This window comes from Carassius carassius, chromosome 2 (genome assembly GCF_963082965.1).
Source record: "Carassius carassius chromosome 2, fCarCar2.1, whole genome shotgun sequence".
Classification (NCBI taxonomy): Eukaryota; Metazoa; Chordata; class Actinopteri; order Cypriniformes; family Cyprinidae; genus Carassius; species Carassius carassius.
This window is the reverse complement of record NC_081756.1, coordinates 30,720,005-30,747,041: the sequence shown is the minus strand read 5'-3', so window position 1 is coordinate 30,747,041 and position 27,037 is coordinate 30,720,005.

The window sequence follows — 27,037 nt, the reverse complement described above, 5'->3', positions numbered from 1 at the left end:
ACTTGACTTGACTTGACCAAGAAAAAAATACTTGGGACTTACTTGAGACTTGAAGGTTAAGACTTGAGACTTACTTGAGACTTGCACATGTGTGACTTGGTCCCATCTCTGCCTTGTAGTACATTAAATAATAACTATATATCGAATTTGGTATTTTAATTTAACTTAAATGTATCTTTATACATTATGCCATATTAAGTGTTTGTTTTTTCTACAGGAGGAAAACGCTTAAAGGCCATGTTGCAGGTTAACCACCACTTTCGATTAATGGGTACATAAATCACTCAAGATATGTATATCATTTTTAAAATATCTCAAAAATGGTCTTAAAGACCTTTTTTTTAAGTTTTTGGTATTAACGTTTTTTTTACGCAACTCAGTGATGACGTCACGTTGGGGAGAAATCGAGGAAAGGTAGCCTCAGCCTAGTATGATGCTGCGTTCCAGGAAACCCGTAACCCATGTTTTTCCAACCTTAAAGGGTTAGTTCACCCAGATAGCAAATTTATGTAATTAATAACTTACCCTGATGTTGTTTCAAACCCGTAAAACCTCCGTTTATCTTTGGAACACAGTTTAAGATATTTTAGATTTAGTCCGAGAGCTCTCAGTCCCTCCATTGAAGCTGTGTGTACGGTCTACTGTCCATGTCCAGAAAGGTAAGAAAAACATCATAAAAGTAGTCCATGTGACATCAGAGGGTCGGTTAGAATCTTTTGAAGCATCGAAAATACATTTTGGTCCAAAAATAGCAAAAAAAACGACGACTTTATTCAGCATTGTCTTCTCTTCCGTGTCTGTTGTGAGAGAGAGTTAAAAAAACTGAATCGTTTTAAACGGTTCGCATCTCTAATACGCATTAATCCACAAATGACTTAAGCTGTTAACTTTTTCAATGTGGCTGACACTCCCTCTGAGTTCAAACAAACCAATATCCCGGAGTAATTCATTTACTCAAACAGTACACTGACTGAACTGCTGTGAAGAGAGAACTGAAGATGAACACCGAGCAGGTACTGTAAGATAGTACCTGTAAGATAGTACCTACTTTTTCGTATTATATTCCGTTTTGTGATACCCAACAACATAAAATACAATGGATAACAGTTTAAATGTTTATTACCAACAAGCAAACTGCACAAATTCGTTAAAAAATGAACCCTGCAACACAGCCTTTAACGTAAGACATTGTGCATTGCGTTCATATTCTGCTGTTCTGTGGCCACGGATTTGCCGGTCTTGTCTTTTTCTTGCATGACCCTGTACGTTACAGTAGTAGGCCTACTAATTTAGTTTTAATCGTTTAATAACCACCACAGCGTCTTGTCTCCATAGGCCTATTTCACACCTTGACGTAGGCAAACCGTAAGTAGGGTAAGTTATTTTCCTGTTTAAGCGCTAGCGTTAATTCGCTTGCCGAAAAATGGCGGAGACCAAAAGTAATCAGAGGTGTAGTGTGCCTTTGTGTTCTTCAAATAAAAAAACAACCTTATTTATCATTTCATAGTTTTCCCACCGACGAAAATTTTTAAAAAGTGTTGAAATTGGGCTATACGGAGAGAAGAGGGGGCGACCTTTACTGTGAGGAAAGGTAGGACTTTAGTGTGTGCTAAGCGCTACACGGAGGATGAGGTCCGTGTCCAACCAGAGTCCAGTCGTAAAGATGTCGCACCACGAGCTGTGCCTTCCAGGTTTGCGTGGAAAAGTTGCGGAAACGTTTAATCACGCCGTCAAAACGGGATGTTTGTGGTGCAGAGCAGTAAATGTCGAGATGGTGCAGGAGCACGATTACAACAGCCGTCCTGTCCCAGGTGAGTGTAATGTTAACTAAAACAATAACTTATATTAAAAGTTTATCGGCAACTATAGACATTAATAAAATATAGTATGTTTTATTTGTATTGTTAGATGTAACGTTATACATTTAATGTAGCACATGGTAGCAGTTATGCTAACAGTCGAGCAGGTTAGTGAAGCGGTGTTTTTATACTTTTGCCATCACCCTTTTATACTACTCTCTTTCTGGCTTAAGTCACACAAAATTAACAAAGACAATTCAAGTTATCAATAAAATCCACAACAATGTAGGAAATACGAGCAGTTGAACAAACACCTGTTGTACAAGCAGAATTCAAATTATTTTAAATGGTTTGTAGGTTATTTAACTTTGAATTGATGTTCTAAGTAACTGGTATATTATTGCATAAATGTGATAGTACCTTTCCAAAATAATGAGTTGTTTTTTATTAAAGTGTTATGTTTAACACAAAATAATACATGTATTGTTGTTTGCTTTACTTTAATTAGGTGCTCTTGCTGAGGCATGGGGAAAAAAGAGCTGGAAAAAACACCTGCTTGTGACGACAGCATCATCTATACACCTGCTAGTGACAGCATCATCTATACATCTGCTAGTGACATCAGCAGCATCTATACACCTGCTAGTGACAGCATCATCTATACACCTGCTAGTGACATCAGCAGCATCTATACACCTGCTAGTGACAGCATCATCTATACATCTGCTAGTGACAGCATCATCTATACACCTGCTAGTGACAGCATCATCTATACACCTGCTAGTGACAGCATCATCTATACATCTGCTAGTGACATCAGCATCATCTATACACCTGCTAGTGACAGCATCATCTATACACCTGCTAGTGACATCAGCATCATCTATACACCTGCTAGTGACATCATGCTCCTCCTCACCTGCTAGTGACATCAGCATCATCTACACACCTGCTAATAACATCATGCTCCTCCTCACCTGCTAGTAACTTGCCTGGTTTGTGATAAGGAAATTTTGCTATCTTCCAGTAAGTTTAAGCTTTTGTTGACCTTCTCAGCCAGGGTTTTAACCAACATTATCTCATTGGCATATACAACCCGAATTCCGGAAAAGTTGGGACGTTTTTTAAATTTTAATAAAATGAAAACTAAAGGAATTTCAAAATCACATGAGCCAATATTTTATTCACAATATAACATAGATAACGTAGCAAATGTTTAAACTGAGAAATTTTACACTTTTATCCACTTAATTAGCTCATTTAAAATTTAATGCCTGCAACAGGTCTCAAAAAAGTTGGCACGGGGGCAACAAATGGCTAAAAAAGCAAGCAGTTTTGAAAAGATTCAGCTGGGAGAACATCTAGTGATTAATTAAGTTAATTGATATCAGGTCTGTAACATGATTAGCTATAAAAGCTTTGTCTTAGAGAAGCTCAGAAGTAAAGATGGGCAGAGGCTCTCCAATCTGTGAAAGACTGCGTAAAAACATTGTGGAAAACTTTAAAAACAATGTTCCTCAACGTCAAATTGCAAAGGCTTTGCAAATCTCATCATCTACAGTGCATAACATCATCAAAAGATTCAGAGAAACTGGAGAAATCTCTGTGCGTAAGGGACAAGGCCGGAGACCTTTATTGGATGCCCGTGGTCTTCGGGCTCTCAGACGACACTGCATCACTCATCGGCATGATTGTGTCAATGACATTACTAAATGGGCCCAGGAATACTTTCAGAAACCACTGTCGGTAAACACAATCCGCCGTGCCATCAGCAGATGCCAACTAAAGCTCTATCATGCAAAAAGGAAGCCATATGTGAACATGGTCCAGAAGCGCCGTCGTGTCCTGTGGGCCAAGGCTCATTTAAAATGGACTATTTCAAAGTGGAATAGTGTTTTATGGTCAGACGAGTCCAAATTTGACATTCTTGTTGGAAATCACGGACGCCGTGTCCTCCGGGCTAAAGAGGAGGGAGACCTTCCAGCATGTTATCAGCGTTCAGTTCAAAAGCCAGCATCTCTGATGGTATGGGGGTGCATAAGTGCATACGTTATGGGCAGCTTGCATGTTTTGGAAGGCTCTGTGAATGCTGAAAGGTATATAAAGGTTTTAGAGCAACATATGCTTCCCTCCAAACAACGTCTATTTCAGGGAAGGCCTTGTTTATTTCAGCAGGACAATGCAAAACCACATACTGCAGCTATAACAACAGCATGGCTTCGTCGTAGAAGAGTCCGGGTGCTAACCTGTTCTGCCTGCAGTCCAGATCTTTCACCTATAGAGAACATTTGGTGCATTATTAAACGAAAAATACGTCAAAGACGACCACGAACTCTTCAGCAGCTGGAAATCTATATAAGGCAAGAATGGGACCAAATTCCAACAGCAAAACTCCAGCAACTCATAGCCTCAATGCCCAGACGTCTTCAAACTGTTTTGAAAAGAAAAGGAGATGCTACACCATGGTAAACATGCCCCGTCCCAACTATTTTGAGACCTGTAGCAGAAATCAAAATTGAAATGAGCTCATTTTGTGCATAAAATTGTAAACTTTCTCAGTTTAAACATTTGCTATGTTATCTATGTTCTATTGTGAATAAAATATTGGCTCATGTGATTTGAAAGTCTTTTAGTTTTCATTTTATTCAAATTTAAAAAACGTCCCAACTTTTCCGGAATTCGGGTTGTAATTAAAAGTGATTATCAACTGAATGGACTTTTTCAAAATTTGCCTCTTTGTGTCTTTTCTAGAAGCTCAAACCTTAGAGATAGGCTGGTCCATGCTGATATTGCCACGCCTCCTTCTGGTACTCTTTCTAATGCCCAGGGTAATTTTCCATGCAAAAGTTGCACTTCCTGTATACATTACCTTAAACTCCAATCTTTCACACATCCGCACACACGTAAGATATATAAAATCAAGCAATTGATTACATGTAAATCTACTCACGTGGTGTACATTTTGATCTGCCCTTGCCCATTGTTGTATGTAGGCAAAACTATCAGGGCTTTACGAACGAGAATTTTGGAACATTTGAATGCAGTCAGGAGATGTGATGCAACTTCGTCTGTTTCCCAACATTTTCAACTAGCTAAGCATGCAATTTCTGACCTGAAATTTCTGGGCATTGAAAGAATTTTGCCTAAAAGGAGAGGTGGTGATGTAGATAAAAAACTGCTACAGAGAGAATCTTTTTGGATTTTTGAACTCAACAGCCTTTTCCCGAAAGGGATGAATGAAGAGATAAACTATTCATGTTTTCTGTAAATGCCTTTATTCTTTTTTAGAGATAAATATTGTTAACTTTTCTATTAAAACAATTGTGTTTCTATTTGTTCTCTGGGTCTGGGCTGTAGCCCCTCCCTTTGCACCTGTTACTTGTTTCCTGATTATCTATCGGTATTAATTGACTGCATGTCTGTTGTTGATTCATTATGAGCATTGAGAATAGCTGGATGGCTGAAACGTCTGCTCTTGCTCTAATAAAATGATTGATTCTTTTTGTTAAATACTTTGTCTAGTTTTTCAGAGTGCGAACTATCAACAGTCTCTCTCACCAACATTATACATAAAATCTTTCACAAACTTCGTAGTGTGCTTTTTTTTTGCTGAATTTAATGCTTAGGTTTTAGTGGAAAAATTAAAGTCATAAAATGTTAATAAAAATCTAACTCTATACTTATGATCTGCAATATCGTTTCAGATTCTGAACACATCAGAAAACACCAACTCCTCCTGACATATCTTTTCAGTTTGGGGTAGGTATGTTGCAACAATATGACGATAAAATGTAATTAATTGAAGCATGACTTATTGGGGTAACTGCTTTTTCTTGTAATAGAACACTATAGAACAGGAACATCATTTGTTGGTAAATTTTTCTTGCCTATTTTCTTCCTAGCAAAAAATGAATGTATGTGCCAAAGTAGAATTCATCAACGTTAGCCGTGATCTTTGTGATCAGCTCATCATCTCTCCATACCCTCTCCACATGGAAGTCACCTCTTGTATTTGTCACAAGATCACACCAAGTTAACTAAGCCAGTAACTACCAGCTGACCTTGGAATGCCAATTGTGTGTTTCTTTCTCAGTTTTGCATGGCCCCCAGCGAACTCAGTGTGGGATGCCTCTCCGATTTCTTTCACATCAGGGCACTTAACCTCTACCAGGCCATAGGGAGGTTCTTCATTTGGGTCCACTACTTTGCCATCTGCACCAAGATGTGGAGCATCAGGGTGAATGATGAGACCAGATGGAAGAACGTTAATGTCAAAGGTCTCAACATAGCAGTGAAGAACCTCTGGCTCAAGTTTCAATCCTCTACACATCGCTCTGTAGAGACCCCAGACGACAGATGTTTACACACACTGTTTAATGCAAGATATAAATGCATTTAACCTGCAATTACAAATGCATAATGTTTTGATGTTTTAATCCCATTTAATCATTTTTTTTTTGGGTCCTGAAATACCCTGAACACTGCGCAGAGGTTAAGATGACCATTGCTACATAAATTAAATAAAAACTCATCCTTTTTTGTTTTCATTCTCCCTTGCTAAATTATATAGTTACTGATGCTATGGACTGTGGGATTACTAACAGGCTACATTGGAAACCATTTTGTGATAAAAAAATAAAATAAAAATGAATTATTAAACTAAATCCTGTATGTATTTACCTCAAGCTGATATGGTTCTTCACGCTGTCTTAACATATGGCCCTAATTACCACTTTCCCTGCAATAATATTTGAGTCTGAAGTGTCCAAACACGCACACATAGTTAACAAGAAGTTAGATTTTATTAAACCGCTTTGAAAATAATCCATAAAAGTAAATTAATTTGAAAATCATTATCATGGCAACTGGCTCATTATACATAACGTTACCTTGATAATCAAAAGTAAATTGTTCCAAAAATAATTTGTAGCCTTCGTCAAACTTGGATCTATTCACATCTCCCTGAAAATCATCACAAAAACGAACAACATATGCAATTCTGAGTTTTGGCAGATAATTTAACGGTTGGGATAAAACAAGCTGTTCGCAATCCATTATCTTAAAGGGTAACTAAACCCCTGGTCAGAGCCTGACTGGCTCTGACCACTGGCAATATTTGAAAAATGCTGAAAAGTGGGAGTCTGCTGTCAGTGCTGCTGTCAGAGTCACTAAATTGGAGAGTAGTGGGTATGACTGTAGTGACGCAAGTAGCTTTGCAACGGAGCGTTCATTTGAAGTAGAGGACTTTTCTCCCCCACCTTCACCTGAAAGTGGATGATGTCGAGGTGTCTGTGGCCTGAGCCATATCAATTCAAGCCGCTGGCTCAAACTGCGGTCTTAACTCCCGCACCGCGTTGCTTTTCAGCGCGAGCAGTGGAGAAGCCCATTTCCACCTCCATTGCATTGGAGAAGCAATCCCGCGTAAAATGCAGTTTGCACACTCCAGCTCTAGGCGGGAACTCACAGTCTTCCAGGCCAAGTGCATGTAACCACTGCCGCCTAATTTTAAAGTCTGCTGGAAAACTATGCAGGTCAGCAGTGCGGTCGCAACCAGCAACACTGTACTAAATACAGATAAATCTACGCTAACTTGAAGCTATCCTAACTGATGCAATGCTATGCTACTAACTATGCTTCTAATAATACTAACGTTACACTAACAATTATGCTAATTAACTACATAGGCTACACGAAATAATCTAAATAACTATATAAATGCTATGCTAAATAGATGCTATAATAGTCTATCCTGGTCGTTTTCAATACTCGCAATTCCAGCTTCTGACTCACTACTACAGTAATTTTGACATAACAAGATGGTTTTATACTGCCAAGGGCGTGGTAGCTCGTACCAAGGGGCGTGGTGAGCTGGAAACTGCTTACGTCACCTGCCACCGCTTACGTCACTTCCAACAACATCCAATAGGAAAAATCAACTGCAGTAGCCACCGTTCAACCTGAAGAGGGCAGCACTCAGACGTATTTACACCACATATTGTAGAATTCGTAGAACACTTTATACACAAATGTCAAAAAAGTTACTGAATCAAATGAGCAGCACTAATAAAGCCCATTCTTACAGATCATTAACTAAAAAAAGTTGGTTTAGGGTTTAGTTACTCTTTAATGAGTAGCGATCGTAGCACTGGCGCGACCGGAAGAACCGCTACCCTACTTCTGGTCTCGGTCGCCATCTTGTGAAATAGGCCTATTGGCAACACTTTTTTTTTTTATTGCATGAATAACAATTACAGAACATGAACACACACACATAAAAAAAATTAAAATTAAAAATTAAAATAATAGAAAATAAAATAAAATACCAGGGTTAAAGATACACAAATGTAAAATACATAAATTGAATAGAAATAAAACTAAATAGACCAAACAGAGAATTAAAGGCTTTGACATTTAACAAAATCTTAAAATTATTCAACAAATATATGGTTTTAACAGATTTTTTATTTGTACTGTCCTTAATGGAAACCATATAATTTTCTAATTCTTTCAATACCACAGAAAAAAAAGGTTTCTTATTAGTAAATTTGCACCTATGAATTTGAAACTTAACTAAAATAATCAAAAGATTGACAACATACGCTTCCTGTTCCATACTCTTTTCATATTGTAAAAATCTAAATATTACATGTTCGTATAACAAAAGAAAATTACAATATAATTTGTTATTTATAAATTTAGAAACTTCCCACCACAACCTTTTGGTATACTGACAGTGCCAGAAAATATGAGGTACAGTTTCTGGTTGCAAAAAACAAAATGAACAATTTACATCAATGTCTTTGTTAAATTTGGATAGAAAATGTTTAGCAGGGCAAGGATATATTTATTAGGTAACAACCAGACCTTATTCCAATTAATAGTTCCAATAAACCTTGACCAATAGGAAATGACGTGGTTTACTGACAAGTTCTTTTTGAAAAAGGGAACGTATAGCCTTATTATTTTTGCTTGTCGAAAAACAAACTTTACCACAAATCATATCAGTTAGATGCAATAAAGACGCACGTTTAGAGTATGAAATATCTCTAGACAAGAGAGACAACACCCAAAGAGATAGCACCAATTACAGAGGCAAATTCTTTAAGGGAAACAGGGAGGATGAAGTATGAAAGAAACTCATCGTAAGTCATTAAATACCCTTGATAATTCAACAACTGACCAACCACAAGAATGCCCTCATCAAACCAAGTTTTCAAAAATATACTCTTATGTGTGTATAAAATATTACAATTATTCCAGATGTAATAATGATGTAAATTAACTTCCAAGCCAAAAGTGCTTGCCTGTGACAGTTTAACTGGAAGTTTCTCGATTCTATAATCACACATAAGCAAAAATGAAAGGCCACCAAGTTTGTCAAAAACGATTTAGAAATCATATTCCACACAGAATCAGTGTTTTTTTAGAAAATATTTCAACCAGTTAATTTTGAAAGTATTATTTAAAATAGAAAAATCTAAATAATCAAGCCCTCCATTTTTATATGAATTAACAATTACAGATTTTCTAATATAGTGTATACGGTTTTGTCCACAAAAAATTCAGCATGATTTGATCAATTATTTTATTTGTTTTATTATCTGAGTGTATTGAGGAAGCTATATAAGTAAGCCTAGAAATACCTTCCGCTTTAGCCAGAAGAACACGACCTTTGAGAGACAAGTCCCTCTGCAACCAAATATTAAATCTGTTCTTTACTTTTTTAATCACTGGGTCGAAATTTTGTGAAATTCTCTCCTGCTCATTTTTAGTAATAACCATACCCAAATAAGTTGGAGAATCCTTTACAGGGATATTATATATATTTCTGTAATGGCAACTTTTTAAAGCAAACAGTTCACATTTTTGTAAATTAAGACAATGCCCTGAGGCACTGGAAAAAACTTCAATGATCTTGACAGCTGACTGAATTTGATCAACATTTTTCAGGAAAAGAGCCGTGTCATCAGCCAACTGACTTATCAGGACACTTCTCTCTTCAACTTGAATTCCTCTTAAATTGGATGATTTAATAAAGTGACAAAACACCTGAGCAACAATGAGAAAAGAGATAAACAGAGACTGGGCAGCCTTGCCTAACTCCTCTTTCCAAATTAAATCTTTGAGTAGTGCCATTATTTAATTTCACAGAACTATTTCCCCCCGCATAAAGAGTTTTCATAGCATTACAGAAATAAGCCCCAAACCCAAAGTGTTCTAAACAGTAGAAAATAAAAGGATGCTCAACAGAATCAAAGGCTTTGAAAAAGTCTAAAAAAAAGTCTAAAGCTATCATCATTTATAAGGTCAGAATGATCAATAAGATCAAAAAGTCTAATGTTGTTACATATATGACGGTTTCTCATAAACCCAGATTGATTTTCCTCAATAATGGAATCTAATACTAATTTGAATCTTTGGGCAAATACCTGAGCAAATATTTTATAGTCATTATTTAACAAACTAATGGGTCTCCAATTATCAATAAGCAACAAATCTTTCTTGGGCTTAGGAATCAAACTAATTATACCTTGCGTCATAGTTGTAGGAAGCTGTGAGTACTGTAAGCTTTCAAAGTATACTTCAAAAAGAAACGGGGCAAGAATCTCAGAAAACTGCTTCTAGAACTCTGAAGTAATTCCATCATTACCGGGTGATTTATTACATTTTAAATGTTCAATAGCTTGCTTAATTTCCGTAATAGTAATTGGTAAATCACATAACTTTTGGTCCTCCTCAGTAATTGTTTTAACATTCTTAAGCTGGTTACAAAAAGAAGTCATATCTTGCTCACTAAATTTAGAAGTATATAATTTAGAGTAATAATCATAGCAAAAACTAGAAATTGTTTCAACATTATCTGTAATAGATCCATTAATATTCATTTTAGAAACAGAGTTAAGTTTAGCTCTCGACTTTTCAAGATTAAAAAAATAATCGCTAGATTTCACTAACAATCTTCTCTTCCATAAGACGTTGTGATTTAACTAATGTGCTACTAATCTTCCTCAAAGATTTTCCAATTTCAAATTTTAATAATTCCCAAAAATGATGAAACAATCCTTACTTTTTATCTTTAATCCAATAGTAATTAATGAGTTTTCCCAATTCCTGTTTAACTGCACTTAATTTAAGCAAAGAACTATTCATTTTCCAGTATGAATTATACTTGTTACAATTCGTGTTTGGTGAAATATTAATTGTAATTAATATGGCCTTATGGTAAGTTAATGGTGTTGGCAAAACATTAACCAAAATATTGTTCCCATCAAAATGATTAGAGACAAGCCAAAAATCCATCCTAGAACGTCTACTGCCATCCCTGTTACTCCAAGTATACACAATATCATCTACATTTTTCTCTCTCCATATATCAATCAGATGAAATCGGTCCATAAACAGTTTCAAATTAGTATTTAAATTTGAAGGTCGTCTTGGAGGCCACCTATCTATTGACTCGTTTAACACAACATTGAAATCACCCCCTATAATTAAATAAGAATCAGGACATTTGGATAACCAATGTGTATGTCTTTCCTCCAACAAACATAATAACTGGTCATTTTCAGATTTACAATTATATCCATAGATATTAACTACTATAAAAATTACACTAAAACATTTTATAATTAAGCAAATAAAGTGGCCATTTTCATCACTATCCGCATGCAAAATCTCACCTCTATAGTTATTTTTCTGGCAAGAAACCCCTGCTGAGTGTTCGGTTCCATGAGACAGCCAAATATCACTTCCCCATTGTGATCTCCAAAAATTAACATCAGAAGCAATAGAGTGAGATTCTTGAAAAAATACAAAGTCATTATTAAACCTTTTAAAGAACAAAAACAAAGCCTTACGCTTAACGTTTTCTCTTAAACCCCTGGCATTCAAAGATATAATGGAAAATGACATAAACAACAAAGTTAACTGTGAAACAACAAAAAAACTTGTAACTTCTTATAACAATCAATTTATTAAAATAAAGTTTCCAAAAAGGTCAACCACAAAATATAGCACCATAAAGACTTGTATTTTGTGCAAATAAGCATCTCTTCAATAAAAAAAATTCATTCATTCATTGAAACAGTAACTGTCCAAAAGTGCAGATATGCATATAAGATCACGCAAACACGCGTCTTATGTCTTCAACTCTTCATCAGAAATCAACATGTCTTCAACAGCATTAGTTCCCAACTCAGTCGACCGTGAGGCTAATTTCACCTTGCCCTTGTACAAAGGCTCTGCCTCCAACAAAGTAAGCAGTTTTCCCAGCCGCTCGAGCTTTCTGAACTTCCGGCCACAACTTCATCCTTCTCTCGCGATCTCCCTTGGAAAAGTCCTCTCTGAACTGAAAACCCTTGTCCCGCAAATACGAGGAGCTTTTGGCAGCCTTCCAAACTGCATCTCTGTAGGAGCGCGTGGAAAACTGTATTATGGTTGCTCTAGGCCTACCGCTGCTCTGTTGTGCAGTCCCGAGACGGTGAACAACATCAATGGCACCTGGAAGCTTATCATTTTCGCTGGGAAGAACAGCTCGACAAATCTTGATAACTTCTAGACAAATATTTTCATCAGCTGCCTCTGGGATGCCTATGATCTTCAGATTTTTAGCAGCTGATGACTTCCTTTTCAGAAAACGCTGAGAGCCCTCTTTTACGAACCATGGTGAAGCAAAAATAATTGGCCAAGATGCAACAGGCTGTTGAAGAACTAGAACATCTAATTACAAGCTTATAAGCAATATTTATAGGACAACTTGGTGCAAGCACTCAAAATTGCGACCGTTCAGGCTGCCATCTTGGTCACGCCCCGCCTGTTGGCAACACGCACGATTTGTGTTGAATGCAAGTGAAGTCACAGGTAGCGGAGAGTGCAAGTGGTGATTGCAAGTGACATTGTAATTTAGTTTATTTTTTCTTGTCTTCGCCACCTGGCTAGTGTTGTAAAATATTGAGAGATTCAAACAAAAAGTTATCAATAAATAGAACAAAATAAAAAAATAAAGACTGCAAGTGACGTCGCTAGCGGAAGTGCAAGTGTCTGAGAGTGCAAGTCTGAGAGTGCAAGTGCAAGTCTGCAGCCAGACCCTTCTCGTATTAAATGCTGCTCCATCTGAAAGCACGTGATGAAGATTCACTAAATGCAAAAATGTGCCCAGAATCCACCTTTGTTACTATTACAAACTACACTTTCAATGTGATTTTAAACCATTCGAGTCAAGAAGACTCGTGGGCTTTTTCTCTGCTGACCACACATCTTTATTTAAGTTTTCTTTAGCCTGTCGATTTTCATTCATAGTATACAGCTAATAAGGAAATATTTAGCAATAACAGCTAGAATCAGTGTGAATGATATTTAAGATTTTTCATTATTTAATTATTTATTTTACTTTATTGGAATCAAAATTAGGAATTGACAAGAATAGGAATCATTCAAATTAAAACTATGCCTACCTTACCTATACCCCACATTATTTTTTTACTGGCAAATTTCTATTCACACTGTTTTAAATCCTTTCTTTACTTTTAAACCCTCACTTACCCTTCTTAAAACAAGACAGGGCTATTTCCGTCAATTATTCCTATTTTTCTCCCTGTGCATTTCCTCTCCCCCTTTCTTTCACTTTCTTCTCTTCTCCTGAGTTTTATACATGAATGTATGTTTCAAAATTAGTTATAAAACAGTTGCTCTTTGCAATAGGGATAGGTAGTACGCTTGCTTAACATAGCATCAAACATGTCAATTTATGAGACTAATATCATGTTTTGCTCCAAGATCACTATATAACATCTGTCGTGTTTGAAACGGTTAGCTTCTGTGGTTCCATGATGCTTCTTACCACAGTATTTTTTTTTAATATAAAAATCTTTACTGTGATACAAGCTCAATGTCAATTAGTGTTGCATTGCAATTGTGTGTTTTTTGTATTCTACGTTTCATCAGTCAAAGCATCTCTATCCGCGTGTTATTCAGCTGTTGTGATATCTGATGCATTTGTCCATATAAGGGATTTCCTGGGTCTCACTTGTGAAACAGACATTAAAGTACATGAGTGTTAGGGTTAGGGTTTATCCTGCTCCATATTGCTCACATTGACTTAATTTGGGTAAAAACAGAAAAATAAAACTAAAGTACTTTGGAACAGAGTAACTTGAATAGTTTTTCGGTAAACTACTGTTTAACTCTTCCTTGAGTCATATTACTTTTCAGTACTTGTACTCAAGTAAATTATTCCTTAAGTAGCGATTTCTTAGTACTCTTTCCACCACCCCTTATGAAAGGAGTGAATATATTACTCCTTAAAATATATTGTGATATATTGTAATATATTATTTTCCCTTTTTATTTTCTAATATATTTGAATACATTTAATAATATATTGATGATACATATATTATATAATATATTGCAAAATATACAAATGATTGCCGCTTTCAATATATTGCAATATATTGGAAAAAATAAATTTTAAATCCCATATATAAGAATATATGCCTAATATATTACATGATATTTTCCAATATACTGCAATATATTTTTGTTTCATAAGGGACTGCTTACTAATGAGGCAGTGAAGAGGAGTTGGGGAGAGCGCATGGGTCAGATGTGTCCATGTCTGTAAGAGGTAAACTACTCTGCATTGCTTGTGCCCATGAGGATTGTCTTCATAAGCCCTGCAAAATGCAATATGTGAAGTCGAGCGTGTATGAGCCATATCTTTTTTTTTCTCTGTTTGCCTTTGAACACAAATCAACATTTGTTTACTTCTCTTTGTACATGTGTGTGTTTGTGTGAGTGTGTGCACATCGCCTGGGGCCAGATAATACAAGAGAATGCCAGTGAACCTTGTAAGAGCTACTGTCATAATCCAGCCAGTGCAGATGCAACCAAGCTGAAACAATACCAATCTATCGGACTGTTCACGCTGACCTGAGATCAGAGACTAGACTGAAATGTCAAGTAGGCTCTGACTCTTAACTTATGAAATGATACATGATTCATCAGCTGAATGACTTAATTGCTTCAGCATGACAGAAAGCTCTACAATACTGACCATTTCTGATAAAGACTACCCTATGCAACCAATGAGGAGGCCAAGGTTGGCAAACACAAAAGGACAGACAAATCGCTTCTATTGTATGGAAGTAATAACATTTATTTTGAGATGCACCTTTAAAGCTTTTTAATATGTTAAAAACTGAGGTATAAAGTAAAGTTTAGTGTTCTGTCTTAATCATTTACCACTATCAAAAGAGAACAATTGGAAAGCAACTTGGAAATAGAGACAGAGCGGAAATGCTGGGAGAGAAAATGAAATGACTCTGCCTTATTCTCCTCATTTGAACATACTGACTAAGCAAACTACATAAGACTGCCTCTTATTGATTTATTATATAAGTGTCTGTTGTGAAAAATTACAGTGCTGCTGCCGATGGACCAATTCCCATTGTTTCCAAAAAAAAGAAAGAAAGAATACAATTTGTGCAATTTGCCCCTCATTAAAACAAATAATCAAATAAATGAACTGCATAGAACATTGCTTTAGCGGAAAGCAAATTTAGTCCTGGTGCTGTTATCTTCCTATCCAATCAAGGTAATCTGCTGACACAAAACTCTTGTTAAACATGGTAATGCAGACAGATTAATGTGCAGAAAGCTTGATAGCACCCAACAAGGTCTTAATTAAAAGTGGGATGTAGGTGTAGATGTGGATTATTTGCTGGAAGTGTTTCGAAGGAGACTAATTGGTGTAATAATTGCTGAGACGCAAATAGTTTAATTAGAAACTGATTGTCTCATTACAGCAGTATACAAGCTGACAAGTAGCTGAATTCCCCAAGGCTTAACAGGGAGAGAGTGTGACATTGGGAAGCATTGGTGTGCAGGTAAGCCTTGGTGCAGGGTTGCCAGTACTGCACAACAAACAACCCAAAGGCCATTTAAAGATAGCCCAAAACTTACCTAATGACACTAGTCCAAATATCAAAACTGGAAATATGCCGCCCCCATATCTCCACAGTCAGTTTGTGCATTATACACAATTTTAGTTGTAGCAATCAGCAATAGAGTTTCTGCATCCAAAATCTAGTGTACTGGCCCCCTATTCACAAAACTTACCACTAAGAGTTCTCCTAAATAGAGTTGGGATAACCTCCAAACATAAGCTGTTACCTTTTGAAAAGCTCATTATGTTTCTAAAATGTTTATATTCCAAATTAGATTGCTGGCAACAGCCATTTTAGGCTAGTTCAGATTTGGTCTTAGTGACTTACTGTAGGAGTCCTCTTCACTACTCCTTATGTTTCACCGATTTAGGAGATAATGTAGTGCTAAAACACTTTGTGAAATACTCTTAGAACAAAAATTAAGGACTTTTAAGGATAAGGATTGACACGCCCATTATTTTTAAGATTTTCTCTTAAACCGACGAGTTATGAGTTACTTTTAGCCTTAAGATGTTTGGTGAATATGGGGTCTGATCTCAGTGTTAGTTAGCCTTAAATTAAATGTAGTGATTTCAGTGTAAGATAGCCTCACACTGGGGCAGGGCACCACCACTGAATGTAGTCATTTTAGATTAGCACCACAAGTCTAATGGCACTAATGGTTGCTGTTGCTGTTTCCAAATTCCCCCAAATTAGCTTATTTCAGAACTTCTTAGTTTCTCCTTGGAATACCTTAGCAGTTTAGCAACATAGAGCTTAGCACTTACAGTAGAAATGACAGATTAGAACACTAGCAAAATGAGTCGGAATGTACACAGGCTAATTTTGAAAATTGTCTTTTGGTTTTCACAAAAAAAAAAGAGTTAATTGAGCCCTCGTCTGGCACTACCAATGCTCCATATAATAATGAAACATCTAAAATAATCTTTATTTGTGCATTTCTGAGAGTTTTCTCCACACGTTTCTCGCACTGACTTTCATCCAAAGTGCATGCATAAAGTCTTAAGTGAACGTTTGGGGAATTGTTAGGAAAAAACATCTGATGTGTAAAATTATATTAGATTAGTAAATTACAGTAGGCTTATATCTTAATATAGGCCATCTGTCGCATTAATAATAAAATTATAAAAGAGCGACTCACTAGCTGCTCTTGATTAAACTGCTTTTGTACTGTTAATTATTTATTTATTTGCAATGAGCACACTAAAGTGATTTTCACATTTGATTATTAATTTTTCTTTAATGCTTCTGTTTAAATGTAAAATGAAAATAAAATGCATTATTTGTTTATTTCCTAAATTTGTTCGACTTTTTTTGTTTGTTTTTGCATCTGTTCTTATTTTTAATAACAAAGATAAATTAAAAATAGCTGTACCATGATTATTAATATAGTTATTATTATTAAGAAAAGAAGTTAATGAAAAGATGCAACAGTGCTAGGTGTATTTGCTTTGGAACCTTCAGAAAACGTTAACTTGATTTCACTTAAAGTTGACTTTGCTGACTCTGTGGACTTCAAACCGATGTAGTTCAGTGATTTTTTTTTGGAAGATTCCAACAAATCATACATCATTTTGAAGGTCTTTTAATGGAGAATGTGAAAATAAAAATACACAATTTCTGCTACAAGGCAAAACCGGTTTGGTCAGTCTGAGTTTGTCAGTGGTCATTCACACTTAGATCTCAAGAATGATGTACTGTGATTAGCTACAGGGCATACAGTGGATCAGTCTTTGATCAATGGACTGCTGAAGTCCTCATTCCTACCTTCCACCAATAATAAGTTTGAGGGAGAACAAAGAAGTTTCTGAATGTACCCCCAGCACAGTTTCATAACTGGTAGAATATAAAATGTTTTAACACAATCATTTGCCAAATATAATTTATTTAATATTTCAAACCACAAAAAATAAAAATAAAATGTTTTATAAAAATACCTGTGACACCTGTTATAACAGGAGTTTCCTGTTTCTGATCGCCTTATTCCATGATGGAGGAGCTTTTTTGATCATGGTACCTGACCCAGCCGGCACATGACCGACCTTCAACGTTGAAATATGGTTGAAATAAGGTCAGTTGTGGTTTCAACGTTGTAACAACATTGATTCAACATTTAAAGCTGAACGTTGAAAAACTTCCGGCACATGACCAACCTTCAACGTTGAAATAAGATCAGCTGTTTTAACTTTTAAACAACAGTGAAAATGTTTAATGCTAAATGGTTGAAAAGGTTAATAAACTTTTAGATTATTTATATTAAACGATTTAAGATTATTATTATTATTTTAATAGCATTTTACAATATTTTAATCATGATACCTATCCTAAAATCTAAAAGGTACATGTTATTATCATTAGCAAAAATAACTAAATACATTTAGCTGCTTTATCACGCTGAAACAATTCCTATTGGTAGTTTTATTTTATTACTTTGATCATGATTGGTTAACCTGGTTGTCATTCAGGAAACTGGACCATGAATCGTTTCGTGCCTTCTGAATTTGAAAATAATATCGTCTTTCTGTGAGTATCGCTGAGGCTGAGGTGGCTGACAGCTGCTTCTCGTTGTAACTGTTCGGTAGGTCCCTAATTATTTTCTATTTACCTATTATTTATTTATTTAAATTTATTTTTTTGAGCGAATTTGAGTCGTGACATGTCAGTGGAGAACAAAAACTGTAATGTGAACACAAGAAGGGTCAGATGTGTTCTGCGAGGTCCTGCAAAGATACTGGCAAAATGAGGTAAGAAAATCGCTATCTTTATTATCTTTTGAAAATAGTAAAGTATAACGTTACCAGAGTTTACAAATGGGTAACTTAAAGGACCTGTAACCTGCAGAAGATAAATAAATACCTGTGTGTGTATTTTTGTATTGCATTATCACACATGCTCAAGTTAGATGCTCATCTGTTGTTGTGTTGCTGGTAAATTGTGTTAATGTCTGTCTTAGATATTTTTTCACATTTTCCTGATATGAATCCCATGCATTAGGTGTGTTATATATATATATATATATATATATATATATATATATATATATATATATATATATATATATATATGTTTTTATTTTTATAATAGTATCAAATTGTTTTCTGAAAATATAATTGCAAATTTCGGTACAATTTAAATCAATTAATAAAAATTAATTTAAAAATGAATTAGGATTGTTTAAAGCAGTGGTTCTCAGTGTCAGGCCCAGTGGTTACACAGGGGAATCACTAAATTAAATATTAATGATAATACATTTCAATTTAATCTTTGAGTAAGGTTTTTTTTATTTAAGTACAGTACAGTTATGTTACTTTTGTTATAACACATTTTAATTTAAACTTTAACTCTTTCATTTACGTTACCTGTATGTAAGCACAGTCCAATGTTAATGTTCAACAGTATATTTACAATGTGTGGCTGACAATAAATATTCTTATTAGGAATAAAACTGCCTCATTTTTTAACTGTACAGCTGTAGCTGAATAGTTTGACCTACTACAATGCTGAAATGTAATGTTGGTCATTATCAGGGACGTGCGGTCAGGGTAGGCAGGGTAGGCAGTGCCTCACCAAAGGAAATGTTGACATTACATTTATTAATTCCAAGAGCTTTATTAATTCACCACATTATTAATTGCATTAATTTTATTCCAAATATTATTTTTTGTAACAAAAATTTTCAGGAATACACATAATATACTCATTCTGCCATTGTTTGCTCCTAAAAACCGTTGTTTCATGCAGGAAATTCAAAAGCCATGGCCATTGAGGCAGAGGTGAGCGGTGCCTCTTTGGTCCATAGAACGTAGTTTATGTAGATTTGCGCATGCGCAGTCAGTTCTCATGCTGTCTTGAATTATCAACATTGAGGCAGAGACCGAGCTTGCTTCATGTCACGTGATCTACTCGCTCTCACTCAATCCGTGCGCTTCCCTAGCGGCGCCCGCGATTCCGCGACTAGCATTGTCTGTCGTCGTGTAGACCTAGTTCGTCGGCTGTGGATATTTGGATATTATGAATATGGATATTAGTTACTTAAAAAAGATTTTCAACATTGTCCTATGAAGAAAAAAGAGCTGTGGTCACTAACGGGAAACCAACACCTGCCCTACAGGATCTTATCCAACAGAAGGGACAAAAAATAACACGAACCTTTCAAACTGAGTGGTATCAAAAGAAGGACTGGCTGTGTGGCTGCAAACAGACTAACAAACTTTTTTGTTTTCCATGCCTCCTGTTCTCCTCCAACGCCGACAGTGTGTGGGTAAAAGCGGGATATAGTGACCTTAACAATTTACCAAGAGCTCTCCTGAAGCATGAAAAATCTACGGCCCACGTCCACTCACAGATCGCCTTGAAAACATTCGGCAAAAGTCGTATTGACATGGCCCTGGATGAGCAGCGCAGGCTCCAGATAAGCGTGCACAATTCAAAGGTAAAGGAAAACAGGGAGATATTAAAAAGCCTCATAGATGTTACATGCTACCTTTCCAAACAAGAGCTGGCTTTTCGGGGAAACGATGAGAGCAGTACTTCTGTCAATCAAGGAAATTACGTTGAACTGTTACATGTGTTGGCAGAAAAAGATGTCAAGTTAGCTGCACACTTAAGCTCCTCAAATGTGTTTACCGGCACATCAAATCGGATTCAGAATGACTTAATTGAAGCCACTGCTGAGGTTATCTGAGGCGATTTAAAAAATGACATTCAAGCAGCATCCTTTGTTGCAGTGGAAGTGGATGAGACCACGGACATTACAAATAAGGCTCAAATATCAGTAGTAATGAGATATGTCAACGCGGCAAGTGAAGTAAAAGAAGCTTTTTTGGGCTTTGATGACGTGAGTAGTGACAGAAGTGCACAGGGAATATCAGAGTATGTATTAGATGTATTAGAAAAGTATAACTGTGTTGAAAAGTTGATCGCACAAACCTATGATGGAGCTGCAGTGATGGCCTCAGAGCTTAACGGAGTACAGGCAAAAATCAAAGAGAGAGTACCTGAAGCCTTATTTACCCATTGCTATAGGCATAAATTGAATCTCGTGCTTTCACAATCAGCTAAATTCATTCCGGAGTGTAAAGTTTTTTTCAAGACTGTTGAAGGGCTAGCATCTTTTTTCAGCAAATCTACCAAGCGCACACATTTACTGGATGAAATTGTGAAATGTCGCATCCCTAAAGCATCATCTGTCAGGTGGAATTCAAATTCTAGGTTGGTACAAACTATCCTCCAACACCTACCAGATCTTTGCCAAATGTTCCAGAAGATGAGGGATAACTCAGATGACTGGGATGGAGAGATCCTCGCTATGGCCTCAGGATTTAATCTCTGGCTCTCAAAAGCATCCACCTGTTTTCTCCTTATGTTATACAGTGGCATATTCAATTTGACTGATGCGCTTTTTCGTTTGCTTCAAAACAAGGCAATGGACATTAGCATATGCTCTGTGCGCATCAGAGACACTTTGCGTGCTTTGAACGATCAGCGAGAGCAGTTTGACAGTTTTTATGATCGCTTTGAAGAGAAAAGTAACAATCTAAAACTGATCAATAAGGAGACGCGCCACCAGACATCTGTCAGAGATGAGAGGAGAAGATTATTCTATAGTGTTCATGACAACATCACTGTACAAATGAAAAGCAGATTTGACCATCTGGAGGAGCTGAATTTCCTTGGCTTAGTTGACTGCAAAAAATTCACGGAGATGTCGGGTAAATTTGATGATCAAAAATTAGAGAGCCTGTCCACATACGCAAAATTCTTTGATCTGATTAGATTAAAGTCTGATTTGGTGGGCCTATACTGTACACAAACCGTCCAAGGAAAAACTCCTGTGCAGCTGCTTACTTTTTTGACCGAGCACGATCTGCAGGAGACTGTTCCTGAGGCCACAAAACTTTTGAAGCTGGTCTTAACTATACCATCTACTACCGCATCTGTGGAGAGGAGCTTTTCTGCATTAAAGCGCATAAAAACCTACAACCGTAACAGAATGGAGCAGAACAGACTTTCCTCCTTGGCTCTTATTTCCATTGAAAAGGAGAGACTCATGAAATTGAGAAATACACCCAACAAAGAGGACTTTTACAACAAAGTAATTGACATCTTTGTCCAGAGGGATAGACGCATGGACTTCGTCTACAAATAAAAGTAAGCACCCCATTTAAACGTAAACTATTCATTTATTTATTATTTTTAAAACCCTTATATTGTGTGTGTTGTCTGATGGTGGGCTATAGGCCTGCTGTGCGCTGACACCAAAATGTTATCTTCCATACCCTGGGCGCCGTCACGTCACCTCAGCCACATTTGTACTTTATGTCTAAGGGTTAAAATGCTGTTTTGTAGTTCTCTTTTTTAATCCTGGTGTGCCGTCGCCAGACGCTCATTGCGTGTCGGTGTGTGCGCCTAGCAGTTTGTAGGAGCAAATAAGCTGTTTTTGTACTTTAAAACTGTACTGCTGACGCAATGTTTTCTGACTGTAGCCTGGTGCGCCGTCACCAGACCAAAAGTGTGTGTGTGTGTGTGTGTGCGCGCCGTGGCTGTCTGTGCGCGTTTGCGCATTTTGATGGAGTGACTAGGCTGCCGCGCCGCCTCCTTCTCTGTGTCCCGCACAATACATTTGTTTGTTGTATAAGTCATAAGATAGACGTGTCCATTAATTTGATTATTATATTTGATTGTGCATTAGCCCCACATGACTGACTTTGCTGAATGCAGGCAGCGATCTGATAATGCCTGATATGAACTTGGGTTGCTAAATTAACTGAATGAATATATGAACATATATTCCACACATTGATAGGTCACAGCCTACCCATGACAAGATTTCACCGCAGGTTACTGGTCATTATGTTGGAACTTAGAGTGACAAATATTTTGCATTATTGACACACTGTTTTCCTAATGAATGTTGTTCAGTTGCTTTGACGCAATGTATTTTGTTTAAAGGAACACTCCGACTTTAGCTTATTCACAGTATCCCCCAGAGTTAGATAAGTCCATACATACCTTTTTCATTTCTGTGCGTTCTGTAAGTGTTATTTGACGCACCCACCGCTAGCCTAGCTTAGCACAAAGACTAGATGTAAATGGATAAGGGTAGCATAGTAATCCCAATAAGTGACAAAATAATGCAAACATTTTCCTATTTACATGTTGTGACCTGTATAGTCACAGCGTGTACAAATAACAAGGCTATATGAGACAGAGACCATTTTTAATCAAATACTGGGAACTATATTCTCACTAGGCGTAGGAGCACAGCTAACGCTACTTGGGCGGAGTGATTAGCGCAGCACACAAGACGCCCTGTTGATGGTTCCATAAACAAAACAAATGTGACTAACTAGCTAGACGTGACTCGTGATCATGGCTGACTTTGAGGAATTGTCAGACTCAGAGGAATTTTACTGTGTATCAAACCAAGTTCCAGGACCATATAGTTTTGAGCCAGAATACACAGACGAGCAGTTACAAACTTTGGAAGCTGTAAGACAAGATGCCGAACAGATTGATGTCGAAGGGAGAATCAGAACGAACACGGTCTGGTGGTGTAAATGTGGAACACGCCAACCTATACGACAGAAACCGAGTGCCTTTGTTGTAATGAATGGGACCGGGTTGCCATCAATGTCAAGGCTTGATGACAATCAAAATATTTGCGTCACTACCACGGAAGATTTCTCTGCCCTAATACACCCGGCAGTTGTCGTTTTTTTCCCCCATTGTGACAAGATCAACTGGAAGAAACGCCCCATGCCGACTGTCCACCAAGTAAGTGATTTTGTTATAATGATCATTCATAGTTCAATGAAATTGTAGTATAGCCATTGCATACAGTGTGTCAATACACAAAATATGCACACGTCAACTGACATAGCACATTTGAAATAGCCTTTCATGATCACCTGTTTACTTGTAGCTTAGCTATTCATACAAAGTTTTCTGTGCTCTTAGTCAATAGAGGTTGGTGTCCTACCGCATAGTATTGGAGTGGGCCCTGAAGGGAGACACTTTGGGTAGAAGAAATCGTAAACCATTGCCATCATGTGTGGTTGGTGCCATTAGAAGAAAATATCTTTCAGAGACTGGTGTCTATGTGGGATTTCAAGAGGCGGAGGAGGCACTGGAAATGTTGTAAGTATGTGCCAACAGCATTCATACATAATTAGCCTAAACTACATGTCTTTATCATACACAATTCATAAACTGGCGATATTGAAATCTCTTACAAGAATAAAAGTTTCATTTTTTTGTGTTTGGTATTACTGTATATGTTGCATATACTTTATCTGTGAATAAAGAAATGTGACAACATAAAAGAACAAACCAGGAATATCATAGTAGTAGTCTGGGAATTATATTATAGTATTGTCTCTGACTACATTAGTCTGTATACACTTTCAGCCTGTCTGATACTTTGACACTGGACTGTGAAACTACACTGTCTTAGTTTTTTCTCTGCCCCCAGGTTCCATCCTTGATACAAGATCTCTTACAAGACAGCTGAGCTTTATTTCATCCTGAAAATATGTGAAACATTGATTTGCTTTTTATTTATTGTGATAATTCATACTTTAAATACATTAATGAAACATCTACACTTACGTCTTTTCATTTTTTTGAACAACATATGGTGTGTACTAGTTAGTATGAGATTGAACACCTTTTACTGTACAACTTGTAGGCCGACTCAAGGCAGATTAGCACAGGAGAAATAAGAGAACGAGAAATAATCTTATTTATTTTACACTAGCTGTATAACAATAACAGAACTATATACAACAATAATACCAAAGACACTTTGGGTGGCATTGTTGACTGTGTAAAGCAGGCCTATGAAATGATAGTTGGGTAGGTGGGAGGGTGAACATTTATTTATTATTTTTACCCATATCATACTATTCATGAGTCTGGAACTTTGAACCGGGATGTGTGTCCGGCAATAACATCCTCCTTCTCAGGTTTTGTAACTCTGGCGATGTTTGCAGCCAAACGGGGAACTTTTAAACGAGATGAGGGATCTTGGTACTTTACAGAGGGATCCAGCCTTCTCTGGATGACAGCATCTATCATTGTGGCGAGTGGGGCGGGGCCGAGGGACGTGGGAACAAGGAGTGAGGCCGGCAATGATTGGGCAAATCAGTGGCACCTGCGGCCCACCGCCGGTCTCGAGTCCCACGTAGGAGATGGAAGGATATAAAACTGGAGCGACGACAGTGAAGGACGAGAGAGGACCAGGCCTGGGCTTTTAGTTGTATTTTGTGTTTTTATTTGAGCGCACCAGTCGTCCATGAGGGGCTGGTGCGCTGTTTTGTGGTTATTTTGAATTATTAAAATGTCCTTTGATTGTCCGCCGGTTCCCGCCTCCTTCTTCCCGTTCAGGCGGACGGCAGCAGGCTCCGGCTCTCTGGCGAACGGCGCCGACTCCTCCGCTCCCTCACGGAAGGCAGCCGCCCCTCCAGATAGCGGGCGGTCGGCAGCGAGCTCGCCCATCCCAGGCAACTCGCTCTAGCCCACCGCCTCGAGCGTCCATGGCAGCATCCTCCTCGCCTGCTCTGTTGCACCGTGGATTCCCCACAGCGGCGAGGGATCTTCAGCAGCGCGTCCCTCCTTCTCCCGGGCTTCGGCACCACTGTAATGATAAAAACCTTCATATTCATCCGGAAGAAGGAGGCGGGAACCGGCAGACAATCAAATCACATTTTAATAATACAAAATAAACACAAAACAGCGCACCAGCCCCTCACGGACGACTGGTGCGCTCAAATAAAACCAAAACACAACTAAAAGCCCAGGCCTGGCCTCCAGTTTTATATCCTTCCATCTCCTCTGTGGGACTCAAGACCGGTGGTGGGTCGCAGGTGTAGCAGATTTCCCAATCACTCCACCGGCCTCACTCGTGTTCCCACATCCCTCGGCCCCGCCCCACTCCTCACAATCATGTTGTTTCCTGAATGTTTGTTTGGTTTCCTGGTACACAGGTCTGGCAATCCATTGTTTAGATTGTTTTTGATAAACAACACTGTGTCTTTGGAGGCCTGAAATTAAAACCAGTATGTCTGAGGAATTTGGTCTTTTATGATTCTGATCTAAAATCTGTGTTATTTAATTCCAGTTATAACAGCAAAAATGTTATGTTGTAAAAGATAATTATGGTCATTCATATATTTAGTTGATAAATTACATACTGATCATTACTGACGTGTATGGCTGAAAATTCTGAAGTACTTACCAGACGCTGTCTTTGCTTGTTCTTGCGGTGTTTCGTGTTTCTCGTTATGGTCCATGACTGCCAACATTGTTCGCGCTTGCATTGATGCATATTCAAAGTGCAGTCTTTTGGGACAGTATTTGAGAAGGACATTATGGAATACCTCAAGTTGTCCTGGTGAACAGAAATAAAGACAGTAAAAAATATAAATTACTGTATAAACAATACATGGAACACAGAATACAAGTTATGTGCATGATTTGTTGAAGATTGGCTTTATGTAATGTTCATCATTGTCTGTGATGATTTATTGATATGTATTACATTATAAACCAGTGTTACGGAAATAGTTCCCACATAAACTAAAATGTAAGGAGTCAATTCACTAGTTATGAAGTGTTTGATAAACCTGTGTGTTTGAACAATGCCATATGTTCAAGGTCTTTCAGTAGGCGTGCATTCATGACCACTTCATAAAGAGCCTTGTAGGCAGGGCAGTCTACGGCCAACCACTTCTTCCTCCTTTGCTCGTCCGCTGTCAGCTCATTGTGGTAGCATTTATGTTCAATGCCATCTTCTTCCCAATGATGGACCCCACAGATATGATGGAGAACTGATTTCCATCGTCTCAGCAATTCCTGACAGTAACATTACAGCAGCACAGGCAGAAATCTTTTCAGCATTGTCATAACGTACAGGATAAAAAAACTAATTTGAACAAAAATAGATCCTATTAAAATTTATTTATGTCCTGCGGTTATGTGTGCAAGCCAGCAGTGACATTCCACTGTGCATTATATCCGTTTACAATATGCACATGAGAAAATTAATTAGACTTTGCAATATGTGTTTGTGTGTATAATGTATAATTGTGTACCTTTGAATCTCCTTTTGATGAGCTACAGCTCCACCACATGTGATTGCTCACACTCTTTATCCAAGGAGCAAGGTCCATGCAGTTCTTGCGATTGGATGCCAAAACCAGTTTTTTTTTTATTCCTGAATTATAATATGAAAGAGCATTATAACATTGTAATACTTGTTCTATAGGCTAATTGTGATACACAGAGAAAGCA